We start from the raw sequence: 16,180 nt of genomic DNA, 5'->3' as shown, positions 1-16,180 counted from the left end.
TTACATTTCTGATGGTAGCTACGGTGGATTTTTTCCTGGGGCGAGTGTGCACCAACACGTCTCTCAGATTCTTAGTTCTCCTGTTCGCGAATCTGGGTTTTGGCCAATTGAACGCGCCCGATGTAATTATTCGCCAGTTTTTTCTTATCAGTTTTTGTACTTCATAGGTTGCCGGGCAGTAGGTTGTGACACAAGTGACCAGGTCTTTTATCGGTTCTTTTTGATGGATCTGTAGCAGACATTCTCGTGGCTGGTTTTTGGCTCTTTTGCTGCACTTTGAGATGACTCAGGCGTGTAGTCTCTCGCTCGGAGTTTTTTGCTTAGGACTGTGGCTTGTTTTTTATAGTCACTTTCTTTGCTGCAATTGCGTGTATGTCAGAGAAATTGACTATATGGGAGATTGTCCCTGAGAGGTCCAGGGTGGTAGCTCTGATACGACAAGAAACTGTTTTTAGCTGTTGGTTTTGTGTAAGTCTTAGTCTCTAATTTCCCATTTTCAGAGAAGATAGTCAAATCTAGGAAGTCAATGCTCGTATTGCTTGCGGTGAAGGTGAATTTGAGCCAGCGATCTTTGCCATTCAACCGTTCCATGAATGTGGTCAGGTCTTTCTTTGTGTCCCAGATCAGCAAAATGTCATCGATGTATTGTTTCCAGTATATGATACTGGAAACGTACGGGTTGTCATTGTTTAGGACAAATTTCTGCTCGAATTGGCTGACGTATAGTCCTGCTACTGACGGCGCAAAAGCGCTGCCCATGGATGTCCCATGGCACTGTAGGAAGAGTTGTCCATTATATTCGAAATAGTTCTCTTTCAGGGCTAACCTACAGCATTCTAGGACAAAGTGACGAGGAGTCCGGTGGGACCATTCTTATTGAAAGAGTAGGTCTTCGAGCATTTGCATTGTGTCATCTTGTGGTAGGCTCGTGTACAGTGATTCGACATCTAATCCTACAAGGATCATGGTCTTGGGGTCGAATTCTTTTTCTGCAATCTGTATCAGCAAGTCGCGAGTGTCTTTGAGGTATGTAGGGGTTTTCTGAACTATCGGTTTGAGATATTCATCTGCAAATTTTGAGAGTGGTTCGAGGAGCGAGCCAATACCCGAAACTATAGGGCGACCTGGCGGTGGTGACTTGTTCTTGTGTGTTTTTGGGAGTGAGTAGAAAAATTTTATTTTCGGTACTCTTGGTATCATAAAATCAGCTTCCTTTTTGGATATCCATCCGTTTATTTCTGCCTCGTGAATCATTATTGCGATGGTATTGACAAGTCTTGTAGTTGGGTCAGAATCCAGTCTTTTATAAAAAATTTCATCAGACAGTAGAGCAAGGCACTGCTGGTTATATCCTTCCTTAGTGAGGATCACCACCCCACCCCCCTTGTCTGCTGGTTTTATAATTATGTCATCATTGTCTCTTAGCTCCTCGAGGGCTCGCCTCTCTATGTTGTTGAGATTTTGGAAAGGTTTTTTCTTTTTGTCCAGATTGTCAATTCCTTTCAGAATGGCCTGTTCGAATGCTAGTATTTCGATTGGTACATTGTTGGTAGGGGGTAGAAATTTGGATTTTCTCCTCAACATTGTGTCTCCATCTCTGGTTGGCTGGGGGGATCCGTCAAAGAAAGCTTTAAGCTTTAATGTTCTGCAAAATTCAGACAATTCACATTTGAGTTTGAAGGGATCCAGCGGGGGGGTTGGGACGAAACCAAGGCCTTTGTTCAGGACTATACTTTGTTCTTTAGATAAGATGGTATCTGTTAGGTTCACGATTAGTGATTCTTCTTGTTCTGTTCTGTCTGTGCTGATGACATGCTCCGGGTTTGTACATTGGGAGGACGATCCTGCCATGTTATATTTTTCTTTTTGCCTCTTGGTTGGTTTTGGCCTCTTCCTAAAAAAGGCTGTGCTGATTGGTGTGGAAGGATCGGGTTTTGTAACATTTGATTACCCATTTGTGGTTGTTGTTCACTCCCCGAATTGTAGGGGTTCATCCAGCCTCCGAAGGAGGGCATGAATGGTTGGAAGAAGGGCATTGGGTTACCCGGAAAGAATGGTGGTCTCTGCCATCTATTCCCTCTATTGCCAAGTCGTGGGCCTCTAAACCTAGAGTTATTGCGTCCCCTCCTCGTCATAGATTGGTCTGAATTGCTCTCTGAGCCATCCGAGGACCACCCTGTAGAGTCTGTATCTGAGGTGATGTCAATGACAGTGTAATCTTCTTTTGAATAGGGGTGCATCCGTTCTTGGCTGAATTTTTTGAGGTCTTTCGCTAGTTTCTGCAATTTGTTTTGCATCAGGAACTCCTGGGTTTCGTCCATTTCTTTGTTGATCTCGTCTAATCGTTTTTTATAGACTTGTGGGTTGATACTGTTCTTCAATTGATTCTCGCAAGTTAAGATCTCCGCTAGTAACGCATCTGATAGTCTTTTGGCTGTCTTTACTATGAGCACTAAATAGTCTAAGGTACACTTTCAGGATATGGAGGACCAGTCTCTGCAGAAAGCTAGATCATGCAGGTAGATTCTTGGTGCATTCGATATCCATAGGCCTCTAGGTGCCGATTTGGTTCTCAGGTATTCAGTCATGATAATTCCATGGATTGCAGTTCTTATCTGTTCTCTTTTCTTGTTTGTTAAGGTATCCCATTCGTCTGTTTGTGCGATAGCTTGTGTAAAATCCGCATTCTGTAATAAGGGCTGTGCTGCTAGAATTTCATCTATGTCGCTGCCAGTAAAACTAAGACCAATATTGTCCTCCATCATTCAAGACTCACAGTCCGAAAAAGACACACCTCAATGCTAACAAGATAATGAGCAAGGGTGTTTTATTCCCGCAGCTGTGCGCTGCTTAAAGTCATTCATCAAGGGGGAGGGAAGAGGAATTAAAGTCCATTCAGTTCCCCTGGGTAGATATCAAAATGATCAACAATGGGAATGGACACTGGTATCTACAATAACCATTGGTTATTTTTGACAACCCTCATAGATGCTTGTTGATTTTGATGTTGCGGTATATCTTTTCGTCCGCCCCTTATCAAGCGTCAAGGCATAGTCATCGGGTTGTCAAGTAACGTGCTATATGCCTGCCTCACCCGAGGCAACCTTCGGTCAGTGTAGAAGTGTCCAGAGATTCGGGGGACAAATCTAAGGAGGTGGTAGGTAGATCAAAAAATTGTTTTAAAAACAGTGACACACCTGTAGCGAGTTTTATTGTAAAGAGGTGGGTACTGTACTGTGAGTTAAAAAATAGTGATATATTAAGTAATCGAGTTACTGGATTACCATATTTCTCTAAAGACAGGTCGACATGTTTCAGCTCACCTGGGCCAAAATGGTCTATGGAGCTTTCGTCAGGACAAAACAAAACAAAAACAAAAACGGTGGGTATTTTGGTACTCACACACCTTGTGTAGTTTTCTAAGAATTGTATGAAGTTCTCATACTGAGATTCCTGTATTGTGGGAACAAAATAACAATTCAATATGAACGTTACATCAAACAGTAGCATATAGCGCGCTTACAAGTAGTGGTTGTAGCTAAGAGGAAAGAACATTAATTTCTAAGGTGAGGTGCACCTATTGCGGGCACTACAAGGGGACGGGGGTTTAGAAGAGAAGAACAAATTTAAGGTTCAGTTTACTGGAGCCTTGGCAGTCTTAAAAACTAGAGTATATGTCGCAGCAAAAAGTATTTTACATTTTAAAACTGGTCACAGATTATACAAGTCATATGATAAACAGCTATAAAGGAGAGTGTGAGTTAAAGGCAATGCGCAGGTAGCAATTTCTCAAATACCTTCGTTAGTGGTTAATCTCTCCACATCAGGTTGCAAGAGAGTCGCAAATAACGTGGTCTTTGCTGAGAAGATGAGATAAACAAAAGTGCTTAAAGGTTAGAGCCTCACGATGTGTAAGGGTACTAAAGATCTAAAGGCGTTTGTAACGGAGCTAGCCGCCATTCTTACCCGCGTGTAGGAGAGCATTCACTTCTAGTGCTGACTCTGCCCCTGGAAAGTAGGAAGGACCTACTGTTTCCACTATATATAGCGGAAAATAGAAGAGGGGTTATCAGGGAGAGTAGACCTACTTAAAGATGGTGGGTCTGCCAGGGTTGGTAGTGCACTCATTGGTATAGGAATCAAATGAAAGCATATATATAACCTGTGAGGTGATTTTTCGTGAAATTAGAGAACTACTTGGATGAAAGCGAAAAGAAAGCGCACAATTAGGTCTCCAATTACAGAGACTCATATCGGTCGATGTTATACACATGTTCTCTCAGATGAAGTCAAATGGGGGGATACTTGTTACAGTAGTAAAATGAGTTCGGAAAACAGATTAGTAGAACTGGTGCCATGGAATATTGTCATTCATCCCTGATATGTGGGTTTTAAGGCGATTGACCCATCGCTGTTCCTTATCGAAAAGGATCTGTTCAGCATTGTTGTTTTTGTCATGGAGCATCTCAAGGATTGTCCATCTGAGGTCGTCGCATGTGTGTCCTGCCTCCACAAAATGTGTGCAGAGTTTGGTTGTGTTTTTCTTCAGTCTCACGTTGCTTCTATGTTCACCTATACGTATTTTAACCTTTCTGCAGGTCATGCCTACGTACTTAGTTGGCAAGGACATGTCACAAGATAAACCACATTTGTGGAATTGCAATTAGTGTGCTGTCTTTGGGTCCAGATTAAATCCTCGGTAAGCTGTAGTGTTTTCGTGGTGTTGGTGAATTTGCACACACCACAGGTTCCACAGGGGAAGTGCCCTGTTACGGGGGCCATATTTACATTTCTGATGGTAGCTACGGTGGATTTTTTCCTGGGGCGAGTGTGCACCAACACGTCTCTCAGATTCTTAGTTCTCCTGTTCGCGAATCTGGGTTTTGGCCAATTGAACGCGCCCGATGTAATTATTCGCCAGTTTTTTCTTATCAGTTTTTGTACTTCATAGGTTGCCGGGCAGTAGGTTGTGACACAAGTGACCAGGTCTTTTATCGGTTCTTTTTGATGGATCTGTAGCAGACATTCTCGTGGCTGGTTTTTGGCTCTTTTGCTGCACTTTGAGATGACTCGGGCGTGTAGTCTCTCGCTCGGAGAAAAAGAATTCGACCCCAAGACCATGATCCTTGTAGGATTAGATGTCGAATCACTGTACACGAGCCTACCACAAGATGACACAATGCAAATGCTCGAAGACCTACTCTTTCAAGAAGAATGGTCCCACCGGACTCCTCGCCACTTTGTCCTAGAATGCTGTAGGTTAGCCCTGAAAGAGAACTATTTCGAATATAATGGACAACTCTTCCTACAGTGCCATGGGACATCCATGGGCAGCGCTTTTGCTCCATCAGTAGCAGGACTATACGTCAGCCAATTCGAGCAGAAATTTGTCCTAAACAATGACAACCCGTACGTTTCCAGTATCATATACTGGAAACGATACATCGATGACATTTTGCTGACCTGGGACACAAAGAAAGACCTGACCACATTCATGGAATGGTTGAATGGCAAAGATCGCTGGCTCAAATTCACCTTCACCGCAAGCAATACGAGCATTGACTTCCTAGATTTGACTATCTTCTCTGAAAATGGGAAATTAGAGACTAAGACTTACACAAAACCAACAGCTAAAAACAGTCTCTTGTCGTATCAGAGCTACCACCCTCGACCTCTCAGGGACAATCTCCCATATAGTCAATTTCTCCGACATAAACGCAATTGCAGCAAAAAAAGTGACTATAAAGAACAAGCCACAGTCCTAAGCAAAAAACTCAGAGCGAGAGACTACACGCCCGAGTCATCTCAAAGTGCAGCAAAAGAGCCAAAAACCAGCCACGAGAATGTCTGCTACAGATCCATCAAAAAGAACCGATAAAAGACCTGGTCACTTGTGTCACAACCTACTGCCCGGCAACCTATGAAGTGCAAAAACTGATAACAAAAATTGCGAATAATTTCATCGGGCGCGTTCAATTGGCCAAAACCCTGGGCACTTCCACTGTGGAACCTGTGGTGTGTGCAAATTCACCAACACCACAAAAACACTACAGCTTACCGAGGATTTAATCTGGACCCAAAGACAGCACACTAATTGCAATTCCACACATGTGGTTTATCTTGTGACATGTCCTTGCCAACTAAAGTACGTAGGCATGACCTGCAGAAAGGTTAAAATACGTGTAGGTGAACATAGAAGCAACGTGAGACTGAAGAAAAACACAACCAAACTCTGCACACATTTTGTGGAGGCAGGACACACATGCGACGACCTCAGATGGACAATCCTTGAGATGCTCCATGACAAAAACAACAAATGCTGAACAGATCCTTTTCGAAAAGGAACAGCGATGGGTCAATCGCCTTAAAACCCACATATCAGGGATGAATGACAATATTCCATGGCACCAGTTCTACTAATCTGTTTTCCGAACTCATTTTACTACTGTAACAAGTATCCCCCCCTTTGACTTCATCTGAGAGAACATGTGTATAACATCGACCGATATGAGTCTCTGTAATCTAATTGTGCGCTTTCTTTTCGCTTTCATCCAAGTAGTTCTCTAATTTCACGCAAAATCACCTCACAGGTTATATATATGCTTTCATTTGATTCCTATACCAATGAGTGCATTACCAACCCTTGCAGACCCACCATCTTTAAGTAGGTCTACTCTCCCTGATAACCCCTCTTCTATTTTCCGCTATATATAGTGGAAACAGTAGGTCCTTCCTACTTTCCAGGGGCAGAGTCAGCACTAGGAGTGAATGCTCTCGTACACGCGGGTAAGAATGGCGGCTAGCTCCGTTACAAACGCCTTTAGATCTTTAGTACCCTTACACATCGTGAGGCTCTAACCTTTAGACACTTTTGTTTATCCCATCTTCTCAGCAAAGACCACGTTATTTGCGACTCTCTTGCAACCTGATGTGGAGAGATGAACCACTAACGAAGGTATTTGAGAAATTGCTACCTGCGTATTCCTTTAACTCACACTCTCCTTTATAGCTGTTTATCATATGACTTGTATAACCTGTGACCAGTTTTAAAATGTAAAATACTTTTTGCTGCGACATATACTCTAGTTTTTAAGACTGCCAAGGCTCCAGTAAACTGAACCTTAAATTTGTTCTTCTCTTCTAAACCCCCGTCCCCTTCTAGTGCCCGCAATAGGTGCACCTCACCATAGAAATTAATGTTCTTTCTTCTTAGCTACAACCACTACTTGTAAGCGCGCTATATGCTACTGTTTGATGTAACGTTCATATTGAATTGTTATTTTGTTCCCACAACACAGGAATCTCAGTATGAGAACTTCATACAATTCTTTGAAAACTACACACGGTGTGTGAGTACCAAAATACCCACCGTTTTTGTTTTTGTTTTGTTTTGTCCTGACGAAAGCTCCATAGACCATTTTGGCCCAGGTGAGCTGAAACATGTCGACCTGTCTTTAGAGAAATATGGTAATCCAGTAACTCGATTACTTAATATATCACTATTTTTTAACTCACAGTACCCACCTCTTTACAATAAAACTCGCTACAGGTGTGTCACTGTTTTTAAAACAATTTTTTGATCTACCTACCACCTCCTTAGATTTGTCCCCCGAATCTCTGGACACTTCTACACTGACCGAAGGTTGCCTCGGGTGAGGCAGGCATATAGCACGTTACTTGACAACCCGATGACTATGCCTTGACGCTTGATAAGGGGCAGACGAAAAGATATACCGCAACATCAAAATCAACAAGCGTCTGTGAGGGTTGTCAAAAATAACCAATGGTTATTGTAGATACCAGTGTCCATTCCCATTGTTGATCATTTTGGAGAAATTCTACACCCAGAGCCAGAGGGCCTCAGCCTAGCGGCTTGGCTCCTGAGGATTTAGAGTTCGCACACCTAAAGCTCCCAGAGAGCACCCTGCGGGTGTTGCGAGAGGCAAGGAGGCCCAGCACACGTAAATGCTGTGGGGCAAAATAGAAAAGATTTACTCAATGGTGCAGCAAGAAAAAGCTGCAGAGGAAGCGGACCAAGGAATTAACGGTGCTAAGATACCTCATGCACCTACTGAAAGCCAAACTAAGCGGATGTATGATGTTACAACGCGTACTTTTAGCACGCATACCATTACCACGGATTTTTTACAACGCAGGTCATTTTACAACGGATCCCTTTACAACGCAATACACTACAACGCAGATACTATTACAACGCATACCATTACATCGCAAGTATAATTATAGGTAAGTATATAATAATAATATATAATGTAAATAATTATTTTTGAATTATTAAATTTTATTATCTATTATGTAATTAATAAAAAATATATTAATACAATTAATTTGAATTTTTTTATTTGTAAATATATATTAAAAATAACCCTGTACCCCAAAACCCAAACCCAGCCCTAAAACCTAAAAATACCCCTGTACCCCAAAACCCAAACCCAGCCCTAAAACCTAAAAATACCCCTGTACCCCAAAACCCAAACCCAGCCCTAAAACCTAAAAATACCCCTGTACCCCAAAACCCAAACCCAGCCCTAAAACCTAAAAATACCCCTGTACCTCAAAACCCAAACCCAGCCCTAAAACCTAAAAATACCCCTGTACCCCAAAACCCAAACCCAGCCCTAAAACCTAAAAATACCCCTGTACCCCAAAACCCAAACCCAGCCCTAAAACCTAAAAATACCCCTGTACCCCAAAAAACAAACCCAGCCCTAATTCTTTACATTATATATTAATATTATAAACTTACCTATAATTATACTTACGATGTAATGGTATGCGTTGTAATAGTATCTGCGTTGTAGTGAATTGCGTTGTAAAGGGATCCATTGTAAAATGACCTGCGTTGTAAAAAATCCGTGGTAATGGAATCCGTTGTAAAAAAATCTGTGGTAACAGTTACATACCAAACTAAGCTCATCCTCGCTGAGGGTACACCTGGCAGCAACTGTGGCATACACAAGGGGAGAGACTGGGAGAAACTTCTTCACATCGCAGGTAGTAAAAAGATTCCTAGAAGGGGCAAAGAGAATAGCGCCACCAAAAAGGATGCCGCCGCCAGCATGGAACCTGAATGTGGTGCTGACAAAGCTCATGAAAGCACCTTTCGAACCCATCCACAAGGCATCACTGCAAATGCTGACAATGAAAGCAGCCTTTCTGGTAGCGATCACATCGCTACGCAGGGTGAGCGAGCTGCAGGCACTGACACTGCAAGAACCCTACATCCAGATACACTGTGACAGGGTCGTGATGAGAACAGACCCGTACTTCATGTCAAAAGTGGTGTCAAGGTTCCACATGAATCAGAGTATTCAAATTCCTAGCTTCTTCCAGAAGCCCACGACAAACGCTGAGAGGGCGCTCCACACTCTAGACGCAAGAAGGGCAGTAATGCACTACATTGCAAAGACGAAGGAACACAGGAAGACAAAACAGTTCTTGGTGTCCTTCGCGAACAGTTTCCTGGGTAGACCAGAGACTAAGAACACCATCGCTCTATGGATCGCACAAACGATACAATTCTGCCACAAGCAAGCGGGGCAGGAGCTAACAGGCGGGGCACAGCCCCACTCGACCAGGAAGTAAGGAGCAACAATTGCCTTTCTGGCCATCACACCATTTGAGGACATATGCCTGGCGGCAACATGGGCTTCAGTGCACACGTTCACTAAGCACTATTGCGTGGATGTACAGATGAACAAGAAGCACAAGTAGGACAAAGAGTGCTTCAACATATATTCAACAACCAACGCTCATCTTCCACCCAGCCGCCACAAAAATAACAAAACCGCTACAAAATCTATGCACAGCATAGTGAACCCAGAAAGATTCACGCTGCAAAACGAATAGTTTCTTACCTGTCAGTGTAGTTTTGCAGCTTGAAGATCTTTCTGGATTCACTAGCAAACTCACCCACCTCCGCCAGAAAGATGAGACTGGAGAAGAAGGTGGAAACATATGGAATAGAAAGCAAGTTGGAGCTTACAAGATACGTGAAAAGAATTACGTTGGAAAAAGGATATACAAACATAGCCATGGATTCGCTACGAGAACACAAAAGAGAAAAAAAGAATCCTAAGATGGCGCCCAAGAGTGGGAGCTTCCTCAGGAAGCATGCCGATGTCACGGAAGGTACACCAAATGGTGGGACGTCGACGCCCACCTGGGCTACGAAAAAAAAAAAGAGAGAAAAAAGACTACGATTCCGGACACAACCACCAGATTAGGGGATATGCACAGCACAGTGAATCCAGAAAGATCTTCAAGCTGCAAAACTACACCGACAGGTAAGAAACTATTCGATCCTGTAAAACAGCCAAACGATCATGGATGTCAAAAGTTTTTTCATTTACCACTGTGCCTTCACAATCCAGATCAGGTATTCACTTTCTTATCCAAAATATTAAGAGCCCGCTGTACTCCATAAAGATGTTTTACCCAACTGTCACCCCTGCTTAATATACTGTTAAAGACTACTTTAAGTCCCAGTTTTTCCTCTCCACAACCTAATTTCCCTTGGGATGGTATGGTATGCTACACCCAATCCTCGCATGGCCTCCTTGTAAGCCAGAGAGATCAACGTAGGGCCCTGGTCAGAATGTAATGTGCAATTACATATGTCCCTATGTAGACTCGCAACTCTTGTATAACAGTTCGAGCGCAAGCTGAGCGCTGGGGCCACACCCATAGGAATCTTAGCAGTACGCACACAAACATACAGTCTGATGCTGTCTAATAATGGGATTTGCGCTGGATGTGTTACAGTGCAACTTTTCATCTGCTGGCAGATGTCGCATTTCAAGACAGTCTTTAGTTTGCTTTGTTAATCCGGGCCATCAATAGCGTTGTTTCAATAAAGAAACTATCGCCGTATCTCCTGCATGTGTAGAACCTATTGCCCTGTGTGCTGCTAGAATTAACCCTAACCAACGATCCATGTTTGGAATGACTCCATCCCCCAACTCCAGGAATCTGGGCAAATGGGATGTTATTGGCATCTAACTTGTAGGAGTATTTGAGTTGAAATTGTTTTGGTACTGCACTGCTGTTTTTGCGTGAAGCAATGACAGCCACCATAATCTCACAGTCTATTCTCGTCTTAGAACAAGTGATTGCAGGTACGGAAGTCGTACGTACAGCCCCCTTTGCGACTTCATCTGCCAAGGAATTCCATTCAATTGAACGCCATCACGCTGATGACTCAGTGTGTGTATCATGTGAGCCCTTGGTAGTTTGGATTTTAACTCCACTATCTTTTCCCATTGCGTTTTGTGCTTAATTGTGCCACCTTTTGCGTTTTTAAACTCGTTTTGAACCCAGTATTGCAGGTATTCATTACATGACTGCACAAATGAAAAGGAATCGTACACAGTTAGTGTGGGGAATTCTCGATCCGTACTCACAAGTGCCAGTCAGTATCAGTGCTTTTAATTCTGCCAACTGTGCCGTACAGTCTCCTAGAGATTGCGTTTTAGTGCAACTTGGATGGAACTTTCCAGCAGGCATGCGACCTTTAACAATTGCACATGCCGCGCTATATTGTTGCTTACTTCCTACGGCCGGTTGATCAGATCCGTCAGTGTAAATGATGCATTCATACTGATCTAGAGGCATTATTTTGTTTGGTAGAGGATATTCTTGTTCGTATTGCAGGAATGCTTGTGTCTTTAAATTTGGGTCGTACCTATATTCCACATCTGTTGCAGTGAGAGAATTAACCCATTGTAGACATCTCGGATGTAAAGCTTTAGCGTTGGGAGCGCGTGCCTTTGTTGCACCCTCTAAGGCTGTCATTTGTTTCCCCTGAGCCAGTGCACTTTCTCTTACTACAGCAGTCTGTACCGTTGTCAGAATCTTTTCAATAGAAGCGCAGTCAGCATTTGTGTACAAATATGATTTGTATGCAATCAGTACTGTTTCACCTTCATTATATGTTAGATAGGTGTACCCAGATTGACCCACAAGTATAAGGATCACCAGGTTGCATATCTTTACGTCTGTCTGTAAGTGTTTGGAAGCTATCATGTCAGCATGTAAGGAACGAAGTGTATCTGTGTGTTCCTGTGTCTAATGTTTTATTAAATCAGGCTTTATTAACCCTTTCGATGCTGATGACGAGCTCAGCTCGTCATGATGCACGGTTGAGCTGTGCTGATGACGAGCTGAGCTCGTCATGAATAATGTAAAATATGAATGTCCAGCACAGGACGGGAAAACTGCTAGCAGCCAAGGTGTTAAGTCGTAGAATGGTTTTGCTATTTCTGAGAAATGTAAAATGTATGTTCTACCAAAATTTAGGAATCCCAGTATTTATAGAATGTTTTTTAAATGATTTTTGAGGTTGGAGCAGCACGCATTTTTCAAAAAAATTGGCTGCCAGGCTTTTCCCTTTGCTTGAAAGCTCATATCCTAAAAACAGGACACTGAGGTGGGCAATTTTTGATTTTTTTTTTAAAGTTTAATTTGTAGCCCTCGGGTGCAAATCCCAAAATGATGGTATTCACCCTGTTCAAGTGTTCCTCTAGGTCATCGTCCGTCAGATAAATATCATCCACATAGGACAATGCCTGCTCATCTAATTGTTAAGTAACTCAGTTACTCTGGCCGAAAACAACCCCGGGCTGTTCTTATACATCGGGGGGAGTCGACAAAATTACCTCTGGGACCATAGCGCTGAGAATGCTGTTAGATACCTGCTTTCAGGCGCTATATTGTGGCAGAAAAATCCATTTGAGATAACACGTGCAGTTTTGTATTTTTTCCGCAGAATGTTATTTATTAATGTGGCACCATGTGCATTTTGGACTGCAAATGTCCTAGTGCAAGTGTTTAAATGTCTGTAATCTAAAGCTAGACATTTTGAATTGTCGGGTTTCATGACGGAAAACAAAGGATTATTCATATGAGAGGTGCAAATTCCAATCACCCCTTGGTATGCAAGTTGATCTAAGATCTCTCTGGCCTGTTTTTTTTTAGCTTCTTGCTGTATCGGATACTGCCTCTGTGCAGTTGGAGTATTTTTGAAAGGAATTATGTGGTGGGTTAAATCCTCATCCCATCAAACAAGTTTTTTGTATAATGGTGGAGCCTGGGCTACCACCCACTCCTGGGCATATGTATGTTGCAAGTGTCTGGGAATATGGTCTGAGAATACCGGTAGGATCACTGTTTCTTCTTTAGGGAAATCCATGACAAAGGATGGTGGCCAATCTCGTTCAGCTGACAAAATGTCATAGCCAAACATCAGGTTCTCCCAAAAGAGACCTCTCTCTGTTCTACACTTGTCCCCCTCCATCTGGAAAATTATTTCACATACTTTATGTGGGACACTTACCCTAGTCTGCCGCACTGTCTAGCATCATCGGAGCCCATTCCCCGTTCTGTAGTCGAGCCCTCATATTTCTGGGCATGTCTGATCTTTAGACCTGCAACTTTCTTCTTTTTGAACTGTGGCTTTTGCTTTGGCTTCTTTTCTTTTTTGGAAGTGTAATCTTAAGCATGCTGCTTGTCTCTGGATTTTTTACGCTCTTCTTGTCTCTCTGACTGTCCTTCCCCCTCAAAGTTTTTTGATGAACCCTGAAAGGAACGAGAGGAATGTGTATCAGTATCCTGATACCTATCAGGTTTCCTAATATAATCCCTATTCCTGAGGTTATATCTCTTTTCGGAGGGCTCCTGTGGAGGAGATTTACCTCGGGATTGAGATCTGTTTCCTTTAAATGTTTGTTGTTTTTATTATCCCACTTCATTTTAGAAGAAGCAGGTGTCGGCTTGGTAGTGTTTTTTTCAGAACTGTCCATTAGTTGTGGTTTTTTCAGAACTGTCCATTAGTTGTGGTTTTAACGCTTTCCCACACAACCTGTCTATGCCTAATTGTGCATACGCAGTTTGATTATTTTTGGCAGTTCATGTTCTTTTTCTAAAGGACTGAACTCCCTTATGCGTTGGCAGATAGTCACTGAAGCTGCTTTCCCTTTAATATTAGCTAATATTATGGCTGATACCTGGGCATAATTACCTAGTAACTTCATCCCTAAGTTCAGAGCAGGCTCTGCTCCGTATTCATTCTGTGTTTGTCTTAATACTTCGGCTATCACTGCTAATGAAGGAATACCATGAGTTCTGATATAAATGGCAGAAAAGGCTGTGCCCCAAGTGGTACAATCCTCTACTTGTGGTTTTATCCCCACAGGCAAGCAAATTGTTAGCATTCTGTGTTTTTCATACGGAGGGAATACTGCCTCTAACTGTGTTATTTTCTGAGCTACCCAATGGCATTTGTTCGCGTTTTGTTGGCATCTTGCCCATCACTGCATGTAATTTTTGTGCTGTGATTTTTAGTTGCTGTACCTTGAGATTGAGTTCTAATTGTTGCAACTATTGCTGGTTGGACTGTAAATGTCCTCATGACGAATTGCATCATGTTTCTATAGATTTTAATCAAATCTTTATGTTGTATGAGTAAGTCTCCTACTGGCATTGTATCAATGTCAGGATGTGGTGTGTAGGCCGCTAATATTGGCCATGTTGCCCCTTCTCCTCCGAGGGGGCTATGTCTTACTCTTCTTCTTGTATGGGATAGGGCGCCATTAAACCAGTATAATTGTTCCTGATACATAAGCGGAACTTCAGTGTCCTCAGACGGACAATATTCCGCTGGTGCATCTCCTACTTTATAGTAGTGAAATGTCTGTGTTCTTGCATTTGCTTCTGGGAATGTAACCCATGAATAAAATACCTCTGTTTTGTTGATTCGTGTGCCTCAATCACGAAAGCTACTATGCCACCCCTAGCTGATAATCCATTATCTAGCAATTTCAAGGTGACTGTATTTATACATTTTCCTGCAATTTGTATTACACCTGCATCTTCTTCGTCTGAGAATTGCAAATTTTTGCCCCACTCCCCCTGCGTTCTCACATTCAGGCGTTTTTTAGAGGAAGAAGTTTCCTACGGAACTAAGATTAGGTGTTTATGCACAATTCTAGAAACACTGTGTCTTTCAAGCTTGATTAACCAACAGCTAAAAAAATAGGATATTTAGTCTACTCAGCTGTGGCGGAGTTTGTACCCACCTACTCCTGACGTCTATGATGTTTTTTAAGTAGGGGTCGCTGAGAATAGCACAACTGAACTACTCAGATTCTACTGTTAAATAAGTACCTAACCAACGTTGGCGGCGCCATGTCGTGTAATTCCTATATATCCTATATACAGGATCTGCACGTTCTGATAACCTAAACTGTGGGATTGGTGACAGACTGGTTCCGAGCACTCCTGCCAGATAGGTTAGCCTGTCTGTATTAGCTAGGTGACAGTGCTACTAGAATCTCCTCTTATCGGGGAGAGAATAGTTTCTGTCAACCTCAGACCATGACAAGCCTGATCCCCCAGGATTGTGGAAATAATATACTACCTTTCGCTCAGTCACTCGTGCCACTTAGTTGGTCTCAGAGATACACAGAATAAACAGTCTGGGTGTTTCGATAAGAATTTATTGATCAGTTGTTATTCTAGTGTAAGATAGATGTGCAGTAAAAACCATTAGACAGTAGCAGAGATTTACGATTAGCAATACTATGAAAGTAAAGGGATGGTACAGTTCTACCATTTTGCAGTAATCCTGAATAAATACAAGTACATAAAATACATGATAATACATGCGTACTCCTACGATGTGTCCCTTACTAGATGTACCTAGCATCCATGTAGGTGTTATACCAAGAATCCCTCTAGGTTCTAGTCATCCCCATTACCTGAGAATGAAAAAATTTGGGACCCTGTCTGGGTCTCGAGTTGGACACCCCGCTAGGCATGTTAGACCACTGCGAGCTTGAGTGTCTGCATGCAGGAACCTCAGTGTGAGAAAGTGCCATCTTTCTTGCATTGGTATGCCCCCACTTGTTTCCGAATTGCTGATGTGCTTTGACTGAGTGTGCCCTGGGCTCCTACCAACCAGGTACCCAGGGCCTATGTTCCTTCCCTAAAACTGTACTGAGACAAAACCCAATTGGCATCTCTGGTCACCTGTCAGCCCCTAGTAGATGGTACCCTAGGTACCCAGGGCATGGTGACCAGAGAAGACCCGTGAGGGCTGCAGCACTTATTGTGCCACCCTCTGGGGGCCTGTACCCTGCCACCCACACCATGCCTTTGCAGG

The 16,180-nt window shown here is 42.8% G+C and overlaps 1 protein-coding gene and 1 pseudogene across 23 annotated transcripts in view; one reads left to right on the top strand and one right to left on the bottom strand.

Annotated features, from left to right (window-relative positions):
* The window catches only part of DGKD (diacylglycerol kinase delta), a 1,053,390-nt gene that overhangs the window by 827,977 nt on the left and 209,233 nt on the right, over window positions 1–16,180 (top strand). The gene's annotated exons all lie outside the window — the stretch shown is intronic.
* On the bottom strand, window positions 1,773–2,765 carry LOC147683403 (uncharacterized; annotated as a pseudogene).

Source organism: Lissotriton vulgaris, chromosome 11 (genome assembly GCF_964263255.1).
Source record: "Lissotriton vulgaris chromosome 11, aLisVul1.2, whole genome shotgun sequence".
NCBI classification, from domain to species: Eukaryota; Metazoa; Chordata; class Amphibia; order Caudata; family Salamandridae; genus Lissotriton; species Lissotriton vulgaris.
The sequence above is the reverse complement of the archived record's forward strand: the minus strand, read 5'-3'. Positions and strand labels throughout refer to the sequence as shown.